The following is an 18200-nucleotide window of genomic DNA, read 5'->3' on the forward strand; positions in this document are numbered from 1 at the left end:
TGTAGTGTCTAGGGTGGTTGTAAAGTTTAGGGGGTTTATTAGAGTAGTTGGGTTCATGTTTAGTATAGAAGTCTAGCTGTGTCTATGGTTGAGTGTAGGTATCTAGGAAAGTCTATGGTTGCCTGAATTGGGTCTCAATTAGAGACAGCTGGTTATTGTTGTCTCTGATTGGGAGCCATATTTAAGGCAACCATAGGCTTTAGCTGTTGGTGGGGAATTGTCTATGTCGATGTTCTATGTTGCATGTATGCACTTAGTTCTTGCTTAGCTTCACGTTCGTCTGTTTGTTGTTTTTGTCTCGGTTTTTTCCTTCTTCTAATAAAGAGAAGATGTACTTTCCACGCGCTGCGCCTTGGTCCTCTCTCAGTCCCTTTGACGATCGTGACAGGGGGGAAAAAACTATTTAATCCATTTTAGAATAAGGCTGTAACGTAACAAAATGTGGAATAAGTCAAGAGGTCTGAATACTTTCCCGAATGCACTGTATAAAACACAGGACAATCACGTTTTCGACTGCACTGGGCCTTTAACATGAATCAATATGACCCTAATGTTGCTGTAGTAACACAGAGATACAGTTAATGACTCACTTACCCTGTGAATGTAGTCTCCACATACGCTCTAGAGAGAGAGAGATGGATCGTGAGTTAGACTGATTATGTAATGAACACTTTTATGGTGCGTTATAGTGGATTATACCACAAACTCACCTTTTCCCCTTTCAGACCAGGTTCACCCTAGTAAGTAAAAAAAAAAAAAAATGGCAAAGAAGGAGAAAGGATATGAGTGAAGAGAACAGATTGTTGTGAAGAGAGACAGACGCATTAATCAACTAATGTCAAATAACAGAAAAGCTGTCAAAACCTGAAAAGAAAAAATAACTTACTGCAACTCCTTTAGGACCACGTTGACCCTAAAAAGCAATAAAGAGTACCGGTATATCAATCTATGATCAAGAGATTAAAACCATGTAAAAACATCATGTCATCAAACCCTCATTTGCGTTTTATAAATGCAACTTTAATCATTTTACTGCACATGCATAAAAATATATTTTAAGAGGATCAATGGAAATGATCAAAACAAACTTGAGGAGAATTCAAATAAAGTGTAGATCCAAGCAATAGGCAAACCAACCAAAGGACTGTACCAATCACTTGTCATAGCCTGCTCTGCTCTGTTTGACTACACATCGAGGCCTGGGGAGAGCTGTCTAACATCTGCCAGTGGTACACAGTTGGACACATCAAGCACACTCCATGACTGTGACCCTGGTGCATAGGAGTTCCATAAAGGCATTGTGGAGACTGGAAAGATTTCATCTGTGCATTTAACAGACTGGCCTTCAGTACCCTTTAAAATGATGATTGACAGCTGTAGAACAAAAAGGGAGGAGGAAGGGAAGCGCTGCTGAGGTACACAGAAAGTAGACAGAAAGTTCTCTTTGGTAAAAGGGGTAAATTGGTCATCAAAAAGAAAGGAGGATCCAGGCACTTCATATAGTTAATTGAAATGCCTTTTTTTGTATGGCATGTTCAACGGAAACAACGTTTAAAAACAGTTGTTGGGGGAAGGGGAGTGGGAGGAGAGGAAAAGGGTCTCATTAAATGAACATTAATCAACATCGAAAATTATCCACCCCACATGGCCCCGGACAGGCATGTCATTTGTGTTGGCCCAGGCTGCCTCTCTGCATGTCAGCTTCTGTAGGAAGGCAGCGCTCCAAACACGCTCCGAGCGAGAGGCTGCCGACGTGAATAACCCCCTAATAAAACAAAGCCCCTCGTGATAACTCTCCAAATCCAACAAAGAGCAATGGCTTTCTAACGGAGACACAAAGACCTCTAAAATCGGCAGCTGGCCTGATAAAAGTCAGACCTGGAGTACTAGATGAAGAAACAGCTTCCAGGGGTACCACAACCATCGTCCAAGAAGAATATAGTCTTTAGTGAATGTGTCTTTATTGCCAATGAAAAAAAGGAGGCAAGGCTTCAGAAAAGAGAGGAAAGTTATCAATAAAAGAGGGATTCAAGGTCCTAGATGAGATCGGTCCAGCGGTCACAGGGCTGGAGGTGAAGGGGTACAGGACGTTCAACAGTCATTGTGTCATATTCAGAAGCCTCACAGGGAGCTCCACAGGATTCATTAGGGCCTATAAAGGTGTCAGAGTTATGGGGGGAATTGAAGTCTCAATCCCCTGGCACCTCAGTGGAAGCCAAAATAAGTCATTTTGGGGTGATTCTTTTGGAGAGGAGGTTTTTATGGTTTGCCATTTATCCATTCCTGCTTTCTATGGTCTGTCTGTTTCATTCATTGTTCTTTTATACTGTTTATTTAGAGGTGTATTTCAGTGTATTCTTGGAAAACTCCACTGAATTGGACTCTCGAAATAAGTTGTATCACCATATGCATGAAACGGACAAGTCTAACTATTGTTTGCCTTTGCTCCTCTGTGTTTTATCTCAGTCAGTTCCAACTCCCATTTGAAGACCCCATCAACTGACATACATTCTGCCTGTCACTAAAACAGACAGCCCACTGCTGTCAATCAATCAATCAATCAAATGTATTTATAAAGTCCTTCTTACATCAGCCGATGTCACAAAGAGTTATACAGAAACCCAGCCTAAAACCCCAAACAGCAAGCAATGCAGATGTAGAAGCACGGTGCCTAGGAAAAACTCCATAGAAAGGCCAGAACCTAGGAAGAAACCTAGAGAGGAACCAGGCTCTGAGGGGTGGCCAGTCCTCTTCTGGCTGTGCCGGGTGGAGATTATAACAGAACATGGCCAAGATATTCAAACGTTAATAGATGACCAGCAGGGTCAAATAATAATAAACACAGTGGTTGTAGAGGGTGCAACAGGTCAGCACCTCAGGAGTAAATGTCATTTGGCTTTTCATAGCCGATCATTCATGTGTTCTATCCCATTACTATCCAAATAAATCAGGCCACAACAGTGTTTTCCCAATTCATTTTGTGGCTTCACTCAGGGCAAAAAGGTAAACAACTTGCTAAGATGGTCACATGGATAACAAATGGTGCATAAGCAGAATTTACCGACCTGCACGTTCATGGTGATCTTATTTTGTAGGGCATTCGAAACACATAAAGAGTGTGAGTTTACGTCCTTTGCAAGTACAGGAGTGCAGACAGCAATAGGCCTACGCTGTTTACATGAACTGCAAAACTGTGTGCAAAATGACAACACCACTTACCAAGTCTCCTTTCAAGCCGTTCTGTCCCTGTGTGAGCATAAAAGAGTGAATGCATGTGGTAAAATAATCAAAGCAAGCCTCTACTTGAGTATCTTGGCAAAACGTTTAAGAAATATCCATAACACTATTACCTCCTTCCTATAATAACAATCATGTTACTAATAGAGATTTTATTACAATAATGACCCTAATCATTATTAACTTAATTATCCCCATCATCATCATCATCATCATAAGGTGGTGGTGGATTCTGGGCTTTTAAAGTACTTCAATTACTCAATTATTCAACATTTGTCAGGAATGGGGCGAAACTCACGGGCTTGCCATCCAACCCAATCGGACCCTAGAATAAAAAGAGAGGGGAAGACATTTAAACACAGGTTAATAGCAGCTAATATAGCTGCACAGACCACAGCAATGATATGAAACTCCTTATGAAGGGGAAGAAAGGTATTTCCAGGTCAAGGAAATTGAGGATATAGTGCATGTTTTGTGTTCTGCAGCTGTAAGTGGCATGGTGAGTCTAGCCGGTGACAAAGAACCATTAACATTTCTGAAGGGACTTTAAGGGAAATTATAGTGACTTAAGATGCAGCAAACTTGACACACACTTCAAAACGGCCATGTTAAAACATAAAGGGCCAGCTTTGCTATTGGACAAGGCTCTATTCCCGATGAGGAGGCATAAAGGAGACAGTAGACTGGCTATAGATTTGAATAAAACAAGACCAATGATCAAGGCACTTATGCACTTAACCAGCCATGTAATCTCGGTTACCCAGAAGTAAACTCTCGTGTAATTTGGTCAGCTGCGTGATTATGCAGAATCTGCCCACGGGAGATTGCCAGCCATGAAACATCTAACCGTCTGACATTTGGGAGCTCCAACTATGTAATAAAGCTCCACTTGTAAAATAGTACCCTAACATTATAACACCGTTTATAAAGACTTTAACTGGGGAAGCTGCAAAGTCTTACCGGGAAGCCTGGGAAGCCTCTTGTTCCTGGCTGTCCCTATAGAGAGTCAGAAATAGATGTCGAGTTAAACGTTTTTTGTTCAGCTGAAAGATTGACATGAAACTCTGGTGAAAGAGGGTCAGTGTGAGAGGGTACCGTTTTTTCTCTTCCACAGCAATACATTTGGGCAGAGCTATAACAGACCTTGACAGAGGGAGTGATACCACAGGCCACGGGGAGAGCCTTCTGTGTGGGTTGCGGAGGGAAAACCAACTGACTCTCAAAACAGGAGGGAATAAGAGGGCGAAACACAACACTGGAAAGAGTTTTAGAGGGATGAAAGAGACAAAGGTTGGCGCTTTCCGATCGAATAAAGATTGACTGCGAAAGAGAGAACGTCAAACAAGCCGAATGAGTAAAAGTCAATAACGATTAGGGAAAATGCTTGGATGAAAACATTCTGCACTGGGTGTTGGATATGCTACGCGGCCTGTGGGACTAGAGGAGGCCATTCAATATCCCAGGGAAAAAGGGAGGGAGAGCCGTAAAGACAAAATTAGGGAGAGGTGAACGTTCCTAATGAAATGTCTGGGACCGGAGTAGTTATTGGGGGCTATGCATGTTTTCCCTCCCGAAGGGATTGTCTGTTTCGGAAAGACAGCAAAAGGATGTGGCTTGTACATGCCTTGCACATGAGCCTTACAGAGGATCTGGAACACTGAGAATGCAATTCACAATATGGGACCCCTTTCTCTTGCTGTGCTTCTGTGCTTGAACTTGCAAAAAGTATTGAGCTGTATGTATGGTCAACTGACTCAGTCGTTGGTTTATCAAGAGTAACCTATCACATTTAGTTTTATTTCTTCATACTAGTAGGGCTAATTCTGCATGTGGACAACACATCTTAACATACGTCTACAGTATGATTCAATATGACCATTGTGTATTACTATCAACATAGAGAACTAATCTGATATAACCATAGGGGTCCTTTCTCCTTTGTTTCCTTGTGGTCAGGTTGCAGTAGAACAACTACAGTAGAAGAACTACGCTCATCTGTAAAATGACAGTGTGGAGAACAGGGACAGATAAGAAGGGCCACCTTACAGCGGCAGCTAGAAACCCTGGCAGTTAGAGCATTGGGCCAGTAACCAAAAGAGCACTGGTTTGAATCCCGGAGCCCACAAGGTAAAAAATGTGCCAATGTGCCCTTGAGCAAGGCACTTGCTCCAGGGGTGCTGGACAATAGTGATCCTGGCCATGACTCACTCCCTGCAGGTGTCTCAGAGGGAGTAGGGATACGCAAGAAACACATTTCCATTACACCCTTGTGGTTAACGGGACGAATATAAGCACTTCCTCGAATAACCGTTATCTTGCTTTAATTTCTGCTATTTTCTCTCCACCAAAACAATTTCCTCACCCTTTCCTGAGGTCAAGAGAGAGCCTCTTGTGTCGACCTCACCTGCTGTGGGAAACTCCCTTTTAAGTGCCCCTGTTTTTCTGGTTCTCTGTGTACTCCTTCACTCTCCTGCTGGGCTTTACATCCGCAGTAGCCTGATGTTCATTATAAATGCCTTATTACCGGCCAGGGGAGTGGGAACACAGGTAGTGTATGTAACTAATCGTCAATTGGGAAAACACATGTCTACTCCTCATGAGCAGCCAGTCTATTGGCTCCACAACAAGGTACTCTTAACCTTGCTGTCCAAAAACCACAGCGGAACAAGAAAACCTCAAATTAAAACATGTCCAATTCTTCACAGCATAATCAGGATATTGCACAACTGAGTTGCAACGCAGTACCTCTATTGTCTGTCTACTGATAAAAAAGAAGAGAAACAGGGGGAAGAAAGCTGTTGAAGCAGGATGAAGTCTTATTTCACCTCAGGAAAATAAATGATTTAACACAATAGGTCCCATTGGGTTCTGGTGTCTGGGATACAGTAGAAGAGGTAGAGGAATGTCTTCACTTCTCATCCTGATGAAATACGGAATGATCCAGATTACAGGCAAATCAAAGCTATGGCATCCTCAGACAATGCCAAAGTACTCCCACACAACCTGTAATTATCGGTCTTCAATCTCCATTAGCTCTGTGGTGGACTAGCTCAGCAACTTGGTCTGGAAAGTCCTGACAGGCAGACATGTAGAATCTCTGACATTTCTGCTATGTGGTCATGAGTCTGGGGTTCACAAGATAACTTATTTTATAACTGCTGTTGACAAATTCATGGCATTACAATCATGCCAGGCTTATTCAGAGTGGCAGGCCATGAGTCATTGAACTGAAGACTTATGACTTAGTAAGGAGAATTGAAAAGGAGAATTGAAAGCAGCAGTTAACAGTACAGGTAATGCACAGGTTTATTAGGTGTAAGACGAGGTGAAGACACTTACAGGAGGTCCTCGTGGCCCAATGATAGACAGGCCTGGCTCCCCTGGCGCTCCCTATGGACAGATAAACAGAATGTGAGAAGACGCACCAACAGTGGAACAAAATAATGGAATAATACCTCTCTCCTAGTCCTATCCAGTCCTATCCAGCTATCTAGCAGATGTTCTGCCTAGTAATTCTGTATAATATGTACTGTACATGAATAAAATGGTAAATGAGAGAAATTATTTCAAATTAGCCACTAACATCTGTAACACATACAGTTAGTCTAGTTCCTACACACGCACACCTAGTCTTTCCCACGTTTCAGGCGAAGAGGCTTTAGAACATATTTCTATACGTTTTCAGCAAAGTCAAAAGTTCAAATTTCAGAAGCATACTTTAAACCTTCGACAGCAGTGCTCGCTCAGAAGGTCAGCAGCACTGCTGTACAAACACAAGAAAACTCACTGGGCTCCTCTGGCACAAAGTGGGTGATTTGCACAGTGTCAGCCCCGTCCATACAGACCTACGGACCCTCGCAGCACAATCCCAGAAACTACTTGGGCCAGACAGGGCCGGCTCGGGTTTCCAGCACTTTCCCTAATTAGCTTTCGCCCCAGAAACCCTATCACAGGGACATCTTTGATGGCCCAACCATCCATCACAAATGCAGGTGATTTTAATGTTTCTCAACAAATGCCTACTTTGGGACGGGAAGTATTTGTTTTCACACTCTGGTTAGGTGCTGTCGCCTCGCAGCGCTACTGGAGAAGATGGATTGATGGTGCCTGTGCCTCACAGTGGCCAAAAGGCAAACCACTGAGAAAAATGGTCTTCGAATCTACTATAGTTCAGGGGTTTTACAGTTCCTCCCATGATACAGAGATCCAACAGACTGGACAAGTGAAGATCTACAGATGCCCTTCTAGAGCGGTCAGATTACTGGTGTTGGAAAGGGTCAATCTCAAGAGGCCGAAAATCATGACTAAGACCAGAAACATCTCAAAACAAACACACACATTTACAACCCAGGACTATGAAACACCAAGAATAGAGACAGCCTTTTGAGATTTCATTTCCTCCAATATTAAATCTTCCCATACCCATGAAGTCAGTGTTCTTTGGGTGAATGCTTCTCTCTCTGCTTAACCAATTCATCGTGGTTTTCCTTTTCTCTGGTCTTCTGCCAGTCACTTGCCCCATACAGTACGGCCCACCCACAAACCCGCAGAACTCATTTGTTTTAAGGTTCCCCTTGTGTTGGCTCTCTGTCTTTGTTCTGGAGAGGATGTTTTCACATTTAATGAGGATTTGCAGTCAAGCCTCCCTGTCTAACCCCTGTGTTTCTTCATCCTCTCTCCTGGCAGCCAGAGCTAACCACACATGGGGATACAGGCCACAATATTACACTCCTAAAACAATTGGTGCAGAGAAATATGAGCTAAGCTATTGGATTGTTTTGGACCCAGATCTGTTGAGAGCACCCAAAGCCAGTGCCGTTGTCTGGTTCTACATTTACAGTCTTGGTTACTATTTCTGTTTCCTCACAAGTCCACCCATAACTCCTGAGGTTCTCCACCGGCAGGCAGACTAGCTGAGCCATGTTGAAGTTGTTTGGCTAGCTTGCCTCTCTCTACAGTATGACAGTGAAGAATGCAACGCATGTTTCTCCTCTAGCAGCACATTCAGCTCTGCACATCCCATATCACCTCAGGTTTGATGAAAGTGAATCCAAAAAGCTGTTGCCTCTGGCTTTGATTGGAACAAAAGAGAGGGCAGATCTGATCGCTTTTGCAACTGTGACCATTTAGTGGACTGGAAAAGTCTACATGGTCAGATAACTATAGGCCATCTGAGGGAATGAACACATATTGAGAACTTCGAGGTGGAAATAAGATTTCACCAACGCAGATTGGTCATCAGTGTATATAATTTCAGGTAGGGTTCTGAAACCTACATCTTAGTGGAATCTGCTTAGTGTATCTGGAGTAAACCATGATCTCAATAAATGTCTCTCAACTTTCTAGAGGGAGCCTTAAAGCTGTAATATGTATCTTTTTGGGCAACCTGACCAAATTCACAAAGAAATGTAATACATTATAGATGTATTACAGTCCAACCAGGTCTTGTGTCTTGAAGCCGCTTAGGCTAGTGCTAGCCAACTTCTTTCGCCAATTAGCTTCAGCTGGGCTGGTCTGCGACCGTGGCAAAGTTGGTTTGACATTGGATAGCCTATCTCTGGGGCTAGTTAGGGACCGTCAATAAATTACACAATGTAAATGGAACAATAGTTGCATGTTGCACATCTTTTAGTTGTCTCATTAACAGTGGCAACCCGTCATTCAGGGCAGGTGGGGCACCTGTTCAATTAAAACAAATATATATATTGTGGCAGACCAGGGGGTTTGGTTAAGACATTTACACAGATCAGACACGGACAGAATTGTATTAGCTCGGTTTCAAGGGTGTTTATTTAAATAATAAACAAAGAGAAAAGAATAGGTCTCCTCCAGGAGACCTCCTCCGGGATACTGTCTTCTGGGCTCCTGGGTCTTGCTGTATCCTGTGGGGAACAAAACCGAGGTCCCTCCATTATCTCTGGTACTGAGCGTGACTATACGGGAGTAACCTCTCTTCCCCAGTCCCTACCTCCATCTGCTGCCCTTCTGGTGCCTTTATGGGACTCGTCCAGCTGGTGAGCAATCAGCCACTTGATTACTCACCAACCACAATCAGTCCCAAATTAGTCCTGGCCAGAGAGCCCGTCGAGACCAGGCCTCGATGAGTCATCCCTGGTGGCTAACCTGCGGTACGCCACCCCACCTCCCCTTAGCTCTGTCGGGGAGGGGGCTATCGTCAGTGCGACATATGTCTCACTTCTCGATAGGGCATCCGCGTTACCATGCTTCGCCCCTGACCTGTGCACAACAGAAAAAAAAGAAGCGTTGTAGGGACAAGAACCACCTGGTGACCTGATCGTTTATGTCCCTTCCCCTGGCCATCCAGACCAGGGGAGCATGGTCTTTGACCAGGGTGAAGTGGGTGCCCAACAGGTAATACTTGAGAGTGTCTAGCACCCACTTCACCACTATACACTCTTTCTCGACAATCAAGTACTTTTTTCGGCTTATGTACATGATGGTGCTCCTCCCCATCGTGTACGTGGGACAGGATGGCCCTGAGTCCCGTGTTGCATGCGTCAGTCTGGACCAACATTGGACCTTCCACTCCTGGGGCTTCACGTTCCCCCGTCTGATCAAATACCCCAGGTACTCCAACTCCTCAAACCATAGCTTGCATTTCTTGGGGTTCGCTGTCAACCTGGCTTGCCTGAGCGCATCCAGCACCGCCTGGAGGCGCGTCAGGTGCTCTTCCCAACCTTGGCTGTGGATGATGATATCATCGAAATAGGCCAACTGCATACTGTTGGTGGGGTCGGAGGACTCGGCCCATCAGGTGCTGGAATGCGGGCGGGGCTCCGTGGAGACCGAATGGGAGCACCCAGTACTGATATAAGCTGCCCGGTGCCGAAAACGCTGTCTTCTCCCGGGAGGATGCTGCCAACGGTACCTGCCAATATCCTTTGGTCAGGTCGAGGGTGCTGATGTACCGGGCCTTTCCCAATCGGTCGATAAGCTCGTCCACCCTCGGCATGGGGTAGGCGTCGAACAAGCTGATGTCGTTCACATCCCGGAAGTAACCAAACCCCCTGGTCTGCCACAAGTGGTGGAGAATGTGTGGCAATCTGATAACGTGGTCAGATCAGGGTTGACATTTACGCAGCATCAGCATCGACAAGTAGATAGCTCAGTTCATCTAGTCCCAACAAACACAACAGGCGGTTCAGGAACGAGCGCTGGAGGAACAGAGGCTACAAAATGTCCACCTAGTTGAGGAAATCAGGAAGCTACAAGGAGGAGCGCCTACTGAATCACATCCAAACCAGTTTTTAATCAAGCTAACAGGGGAGGACAACATCGAAACATACCTCTGCACGTTTGAACGGACAGCGCTACGGGAAGGATGGCCAAGGCTTAAGTGGGTAAGTCTGCTGGCCCCGTTCTATTGTGACCTTAACGACGAACAGGCGGAAAACTATGACGGTCTCAAATGGGAGATACTTAGCCGCAACGGGTACAAGCCCAACTGGTCGATGACTGGAGGTTCGTGGCCGATGCCTCCCCCCGACCCTAGATGAGCGACTTACTGTGCATCACCAGGACATGGCTCTTAACTGACGTATCCACCCTCTCCATCATAGACAAAGTGGTCATGGATCGCTTCTTACGGGCGCTACCCCACGACATGAAGAGTGCAGCGAGTCTACGTGTGCCCCAGACCTTGGAGGAACTCCTGGGAGCAGTGGAGAACCATCAGAACACCGGGGCACTGCTGAAGGGGAGCCGGGACAAATCGGGGACCCGTCCGGGGGGACGAAAGAACACCCCCACCGCCGTATACCCTAAACCGACAGTCTGCGGGGCCAAAAGACCACAAACCTATGGAGAGATGGCCGGGGGAGAGCGGACCCGCCGGTGACGACCCCAGGTAGATGGAGACCAAAGGAGGTGTCCCGGTGAAAGTCAACAGACACGACACCGAAGCACTATTGGACTCTGGGAGTGTGATTACGCTCGTAGCCACGAGCCTGCTGGCCCAGGGGACCGAACGTGGTGGGGAGATGTCCATTACATGTGTCCACGGTGACACCAAGCGGTATCTGACCGTACAGGCCAACATCGTGACACCACAAGGGAGCTGCCAGATGATGGTGGGTGCCATCCTGGAGTTGCCGGTACCCCTTCTCGTGGGACGAGATTGTCCGCGGCACTGTGGAGGCACGAGCTGAGGAAAAATGGTATGAGCTGGCGGGAGACGAGAGCGAGGACGACCCGTAGCCTGCGCGGCCCGGAAGCAAGTGGTTGACAAACCTGTATCTACGGGTCTGGATTCGGAGTCCCAGGGGGTGTCGGAACCCGACCCTTCTGGTGAACAAATGGAGGAGTAGTCCATCCTCCCCCTCATCGATTTCGAGGGACCAGTCGGGACACCCGCCATGGGCCAACTGAGGGGACAGTTCGGGACTGCTCAGTGGGAGGATCCAAACTTGAAAACTGCCGCAGCCCAAGTGATAGCGGTGGATGGCCAGCTACTTCCAGGGGTGAGTGACTGGCAATACCCCCATTTCCAAATCAAGAATAACCTTTTGTATCAGGTGTCACGCCAACAGGGGGAACTTTGAAAGGTACTGTTGCTGCCCCAACAGTACGTGGGAACTGTTCTTCAACTGGCCCACACCCATCTGTTGGGGGCGCAACTGGGAATGGTGAAGACCCGGGAACGGATCACCGCCCGGTTCCACTGGCCCGGGATGAGGAGGGGCGTGGAAGAATATTGACGCAGCTGCCAAGAGTGTCAAATCACTGCCCCCAAAAGCACACTTCCGAAATCCGCTGGTCCCCCTACTGATCATCGGGTTGCCCTTTGAATGCATCGCCATGGACATAGTGGGATATGATATATATTTTGTGCCTTTTTGCATGTTATTTTGGCATTAATACGTGTAACATATCAGTATGAAACAATGTAAAAAAAAAAAAAAAGTTTGTTAATTAAGCCGCGTGCAAACATGGTCTCTTTTTAGCACCATAAATCTAGAGAATGCCAGACTTTGATGACAAAGTTTGATGACCACCATGCAACCTTCCTGTTCAAGTGAGCACAGCCCAACAAGGTGAGTCCAAAAATGTATACTGTAGCTAAGAAAGTATTACTAAGTGTATGTTGTGTAGTAAGCTGTTAGTAGCCCATGTGCCTCACCCTAATAATTTGGTCCCTTTCCCCCTCATAACTTAGACTACTGTTCTGACTTGGTGGTGCACATGTAGCCTATAGCTTGTTTTAGAGAAATATAATCATTGAATATTGTAATATATAATATCTGCTCCTCTGTGCCTTATGCCATAATTTGTACATCTCAATTATCAGCAGAAACCACATCTGTTTTTGCAAGTCAGCCATGTTTTTTTAAAGGCAGTAAATGAGACTGAATTATCTGTTTCGCTGCCAGACAAGACTCCGCTGATAGCCAGGTGTAGCAGTGGTAAGGATTCACTCCATGGTGCTGAAAGGAAAGCTCTGTTGTTGGGACAGCTTTATGTAGGCCCTAACTGTTTGTGGGCACCGTTTGTCACCGTTATAGTGCAATTAATGTATTGTTTAGTGTTGTGTAGTGGCTTTGCTGACATGCATCCCACGATTTTGCTAAATCGCCACTGCTCATTAAATGCTTTCAATATTTGTATATGGTTTTCAAGTCGTTGAAATTAGGAGCTATTGACATTAAAAAATATTTTCTCATGTACATTGTGTAATTTACTGATAGTCCCTAACTATCCCCGTAGGGTTATAGAATGTCAAACCAAATTGACCATGGGCATTATGGGCGCATCTAGCTGGGTGCATCTAGGCAAGATTGAAATAAACCCAACCCAAGGCAAACTGTTCCATAACCTTCTTTTCCCCCCCTATCACCTCGCAAAACTCTGTTTGGGACGATAATTACTTTATGACCAAAATTATGCTATTTACACATTATTGTCAATTTTGACACTAGAATAAAATGTTTCTGACTCATATCGATGCCAGACAAACAACTTCTCATTTTGAAAATGGCCTTTCAGGGGCAATCGCTCTTTAAATTAGAACTCTGAGACTCTTATGTGACAATTATTTGCTACTCTGTTTCATTGAGTGAAAAAACACAGGTAATCCAACCAGGGTGGGAAATGGTTTTCAGAATGTGACCCTAACGCCCAGGGCCCTTGAAATAAATCAACTATTACCTCCATACACTACTGTACAGTGAACAAGTGTGTGCTTCTAACCACCACCACCACCATCACCACTAAGCCTGTTGAAGCCTCTCTCCCTGCCTTCTCTCCTGCAGGCTTTGGAGGTTGGCTGTTCCTACTGACGTCCCTATACACTTACCTTCTCCCCTGCGTATCCTTTTATCCCCTGGTCAGTCACAGCAGACACAGTCGCATGCAAAGTGTGAAGGAGGAAAGAGACAGAGAGGGAGATGAACCGGGGTTAGACAGGCACAGAGAGACACGGGGCATGCATCAGCCTCAGAAGTGGTCAAGGGGAGGGGCGGGGAGGGGAAGGGAAGGGAGGGGTGGGGAGAGGAGAGGAGGCTGGTCTTTTGGCTGGGCTGAAGTCTAGGGCCACGGGGAGCTGTCTAGTGTCGAGACGTACTTTTCTCACAGAAGTAGTAGTGACTGAAGGAAAGGGAGAGGCAGTGAGCTGGGAGCGTGGGATAAGCCAGAGAAAAAAAAGGACTTCCTTTGAGGAGGTGCTTGAGGACCACATAGTAGCTTAACTCCTCTACACTGTGTGAAATATTGAGTGCTCTGCATGGGCTTCACAGCTGGAGCGATGCTGCAGAAAGCCCCACGTTGGAGAGGGAGTGTTTTTAAAGCCAGAATTTTCAGGCCACAAACAGGAGTCGTATTTGTGAAAATTCACCTCCGGTGCGACGACTCAGCAAAACAGAGAGAGCCGAGGTACTGTTAACCATATGTTGCGGTTTAAGATTGCCTTGAAATGAGCTAAAATAAACGAATCTAAATAAATGAGAAAATAAAAAGTCTGCACGCAAAATGGGGGAGAGCCTTCACTTGTCAGTGCAAACTGTTTTCCTCATCTTTAAATAAAAAAATGTGTGCATGTCTCTTGGCAATTCCACATTCCAAAAAACGACAAAAACTTCAAAATATAGTTTACACACGGAATAATAAAAACGTGAATATGTATCAAGCCAAAAAACGCGACAAATATGAAATATGGGGAAGCTGTGTTTCTAACACAAAAAAAATAGATACAAAAATGATTGGCTTTTATAGCAACATCATTATGTTCTACTAAATTAATGAATAAATTGAAAGCTACAAGTTTGAGAGAGAGTGGGAAGGGGAGAGGGAGTAATGGAATATTGGATGATGCATTACACAACAATAGAGCATTTTCTGATCTGTGACTTTTGAGATATTTGAGTATGACATTTCAGTGATTTGGCATGTTTGTACGCAGCTAACAAGATCAGCTCCATTAACATGATACAATGTTTGTTAAATGACTTTCTAAGCATGACGTGACGCTTTAAATGCAGGCCATGTCCACACACTATAAGTGCAAATATTAGGTGATATATGCGGTTATGAATGCCATGGCCGCATAAAAGAGCTTTGTTTGTGAAGTTGAATTTTCAGCATTATGCAAACATGTCAAGTTACAGTATAACTACACATCTTTAGCTATGTCAAAATATACCCAACCCAATCCTCATATATCTTGATACTCTGTGATATGTCAGTTTTTATAATTGATGAACGGGCACCAAAGGTTGCAATCTGCAATGGGCAATTTTAAACTTTCTAATAATTACATATGTATATACAAAACCTTTATCTGGTTATAGCTTGACGTTTGGTGCCCTTTCTCTTCAGTCTTTTCTTTAAAAGTTTAAAGACACTACTCAAGTGTCCTCTATTTGGTCAATGTCCCTTTGACTGTTTCTACACATTACTCGGTTGCACATTTTCATGTCACTCACCATTCTTCCAGGAATTCCCATTGTTCCTTTGTCACCCTAATAAGCAACGCAAAGTCAAGAGGAAAGGGGTAAACAATGATGATATCTTCTAGAACTACTACAATCATAGCCAACAGGTTAACTTTGCCAACCTTGAGCTAGCTTTCATCCTATCATGCCATCAAAATATTACATGATGCTCTTCTCAGCAAATACAGATTATGTATGTATTTAAATTGATGGCAGACAGTCAGGTTTTAGAGGTCAACTTTGGTAAAGTTAAACCACTGTATAGCTTTGGAACTATTCACAAACATTCTGGTAGGTTGAGCTATTTTGATGCAGTCATGCTCAAAACTGTAGCTTCCCTCATGGTTAGCTACAGTATGCCAGACATTGAAATAAGTCCGTGCAGCAGTGAACCAACGGTGGTCAGAAAACAAGCCTCATCAGAGATGATTTGAAACAAATGGTTAATAAAGGTAAACATGATGTCAGAACTCACTAATATACTGTGTAACTTTCCCTTAATCACTTAAACATCAGATGCTTGTCAGAGATGAGGTTTGCCAGCTGACCAGCTTGGGGCCAAGTCCCATAAGTCGTTACAACGCACAGCGACACAACATGTGCTGGATACCTGAATCTGTGAAGGATGTTGGGGGGAGAGGCCTGGGTTGGACTTCCACTCTCTCTCCACCCCCCTCAATATAGTATGGACCTAAGTACTAACCTAACATGGGTGGTCATCAATATAAAGCTGACTATCTTTTAGCGAGTCCCACAGGTGATGGCTATTTTTAAGAAAATAAAGAAAAATAGTTGCCCAATAACAAACAAAAAGAAAAGATTGTTAATAAAAACAAAACCTCTATTTCAAATCTCGCTGTGATTAAAAACAATGACCCCCATGCTGGAACATCACTATCAGGTCTCTATAGATTTTCTGGCTTAAGGCAGGGCTCTATATGCCCTCTCCAAGGTTCTGATTCAAGACAAGGCCTTGCAATATCATACCTGCTCAACATTCCCCTATATTCAGTTTTATGCCTTTATAAGGAGCAGAACGAGCCATTTCCTATGGTCACTTAATGCAGCTTTCGCTCAAACTGTTGATTCCCGAGCATCACATGAACAGCTGGCTCTCTAACCTTTATCCCGCGCAGAGCCAAGTCTGTTATTGTGCAAGGCAGCATTCCGAGAGATCTCAGACAGAAATCTGATCACTCCCCACTCTATTCCCCACTGTGTTTTCCTTCTATTGTTGAAGTCCGTTGCCCTAAAAAAGACAAGAGTTTAGGCGACCACTTCCACCTCACCTCCCACCCCCTGTCCCCTCTGACCCCCTCCCACCTGTCACTCTCAGCCTGGGATTTAGAGTTGCTGGGACTGCGGCAGTCTCAAATTCACTGGTCCCTGACCACACTGCTGACCCCCCCCCACTGAACAAACATGCATGCATGCATGCACTTACGCACGGACACACACACCCCTGCAGGAGGATTTACAAGTGTATTAACAGGAGTAATGAGACTCAGCTGGACTATATGCTCGAGCCCAGCACACTCTCACTCCACGGACCGGCTCCACTCACCACCGCTAGCACGGCTGCTGCTTCAGTATACACACACTCAGACCAGTGGATTACTTTAGATGAGGCATGACTGAAGGAGGATGTATAGGGCTTAAAAGTATTATGATAGTCAACACTCATCTTAAGAGTTTGTGGCGTAATGTGATAATTACGTGACGGTTGTCATTGTAGAATAATGAATCACTGGGAATGAGTTAGTGGAAGCTGCATGGAGATATTGTGAAATGAATATATAGCAGGCTACAAAGTAGAAAATAGTGAAGTGTTAGCGTGACAGGACCGTATAGAGTTCCAACATCACGCGAGGTGGTTTTGCTCTTTTGTTCAAAACTCACATCTGATATACCACACTCTATGGAAAAAGGGGAGGCATTACTGATTTATATGCAGACAAGTTCCCCCTCCAAAACCACATCCTTTCCAAGAAGAGAGGAGAGCACTTGTGATAAAATGTCCAGTTCTTTGACAGTGTTATCAATCAAAAATCCGGGAACTTATCATGTCCGTACTTTGACAAAAACCTGTCAGCTAATCTCCCTTGAAAATCTCACCCTGTGAGCCTTCCCTTCCGCTTCAAACTGTTTTATGGGCCTGTTTCACCAGTAAGCCTGACAGGACTGAGGGGGGTTCACAGGTTAGAACTGGCAGCTGGGATCAAAGGTCAGCTCTAAGATGGCCTCCTATTGCCATGCTATGATGGAGACCATGTGGATTTGACTGGTTGGGAGTTAGTCATGTTAGAGCTGGGTAACCAGGAAGCTGACAGGGACACAGTAAAGCAAAGAGCTAGGCAAAAGAGGGCCTGAGGTGATAACAAGACTACTGCACTTGTGTCTGCGATGCTAGGTGAAGGTCTCTCATTCTTATAAAATTGGGTTCCTAATGGATTCTTTCATGAAAAGGGGCATAACCTTTTCAATGCAAATGATATGTCCAATCAAAATGTATTAGTAAAGACTGCTGTACATCTTATTGAATGGCTGCACCGTTTGTCTATAAAGACATTACAATCACACAAGAGGAGTGTATAAAGTACGCATATAATGCACTCAGTCTCTCTGTTAAGGAGATATCTCTGAGGTATCTTAGCTGAGAAGCTGTCATAATCACATTTTCACTCATTGGTTGATTGTCCAACTATGCATTTTTTTTTTCTTTCAATGATCATTCGTTGATTAGGGGAAAAAATTAGTGGGACAAAAACAACTTCTCAGTAGAGAGATCAGAGAGATCTCAAAACACACAGACCGACAGACAGACGGAAGTTAAAAGACAGTTACCGGAAAGCCTGATCGTCCGGGCGGACCCTGAAAAGGGGTGAGAGAAATGGGTACAACATAAAAAGTGAACGTGACATTATTACAAAGAGAGTTCACATCACACTGAGCCAGGCCAGAATAAAATGGTTTTTGGAGCGTTTTCTACAGTATTATGTCATTATTGAACTTTCTCAA

At 44.6% G+C, this 18200-nt stretch overlaps 1 long non-coding RNA gene across 1 annotated transcript; it reads right to left on the bottom strand.

The window, feature by feature from the left end:
• Nucleotides 1-593: 593 nt before the first annotated feature.
• LOC120045622 lies at nucleotides 594-6627 on the bottom strand. Its single transcript, XR_005476738.1, has 7 exons — nucleotides 6577-6627; nucleotides 4198-4233; nucleotides 3536-3562; nucleotides 3220-3246; nucleotides 887-913; nucleotides 711-737; nucleotides 594-621 (listed from the first exon to the last, which is right to left on the bottom strand). It is a non-coding gene; the product is annotated as an uncharacterized LOC120045622 (long non-coding RNA).
• Nucleotides 6628-18200: the final 11573 nt, after the last annotated feature.

Source organism: Salvelinus namaycush, chromosome 4 (assembly GCF_016432855.1).
Source record: "Salvelinus namaycush isolate Seneca chromosome 4, SaNama_1.0, whole genome shotgun sequence".
In the NCBI taxonomy this organism is placed as follows: Eukaryota; Metazoa; Chordata; class Actinopteri; order Salmoniformes; family Salmonidae; genus Salvelinus; species Salvelinus namaycush.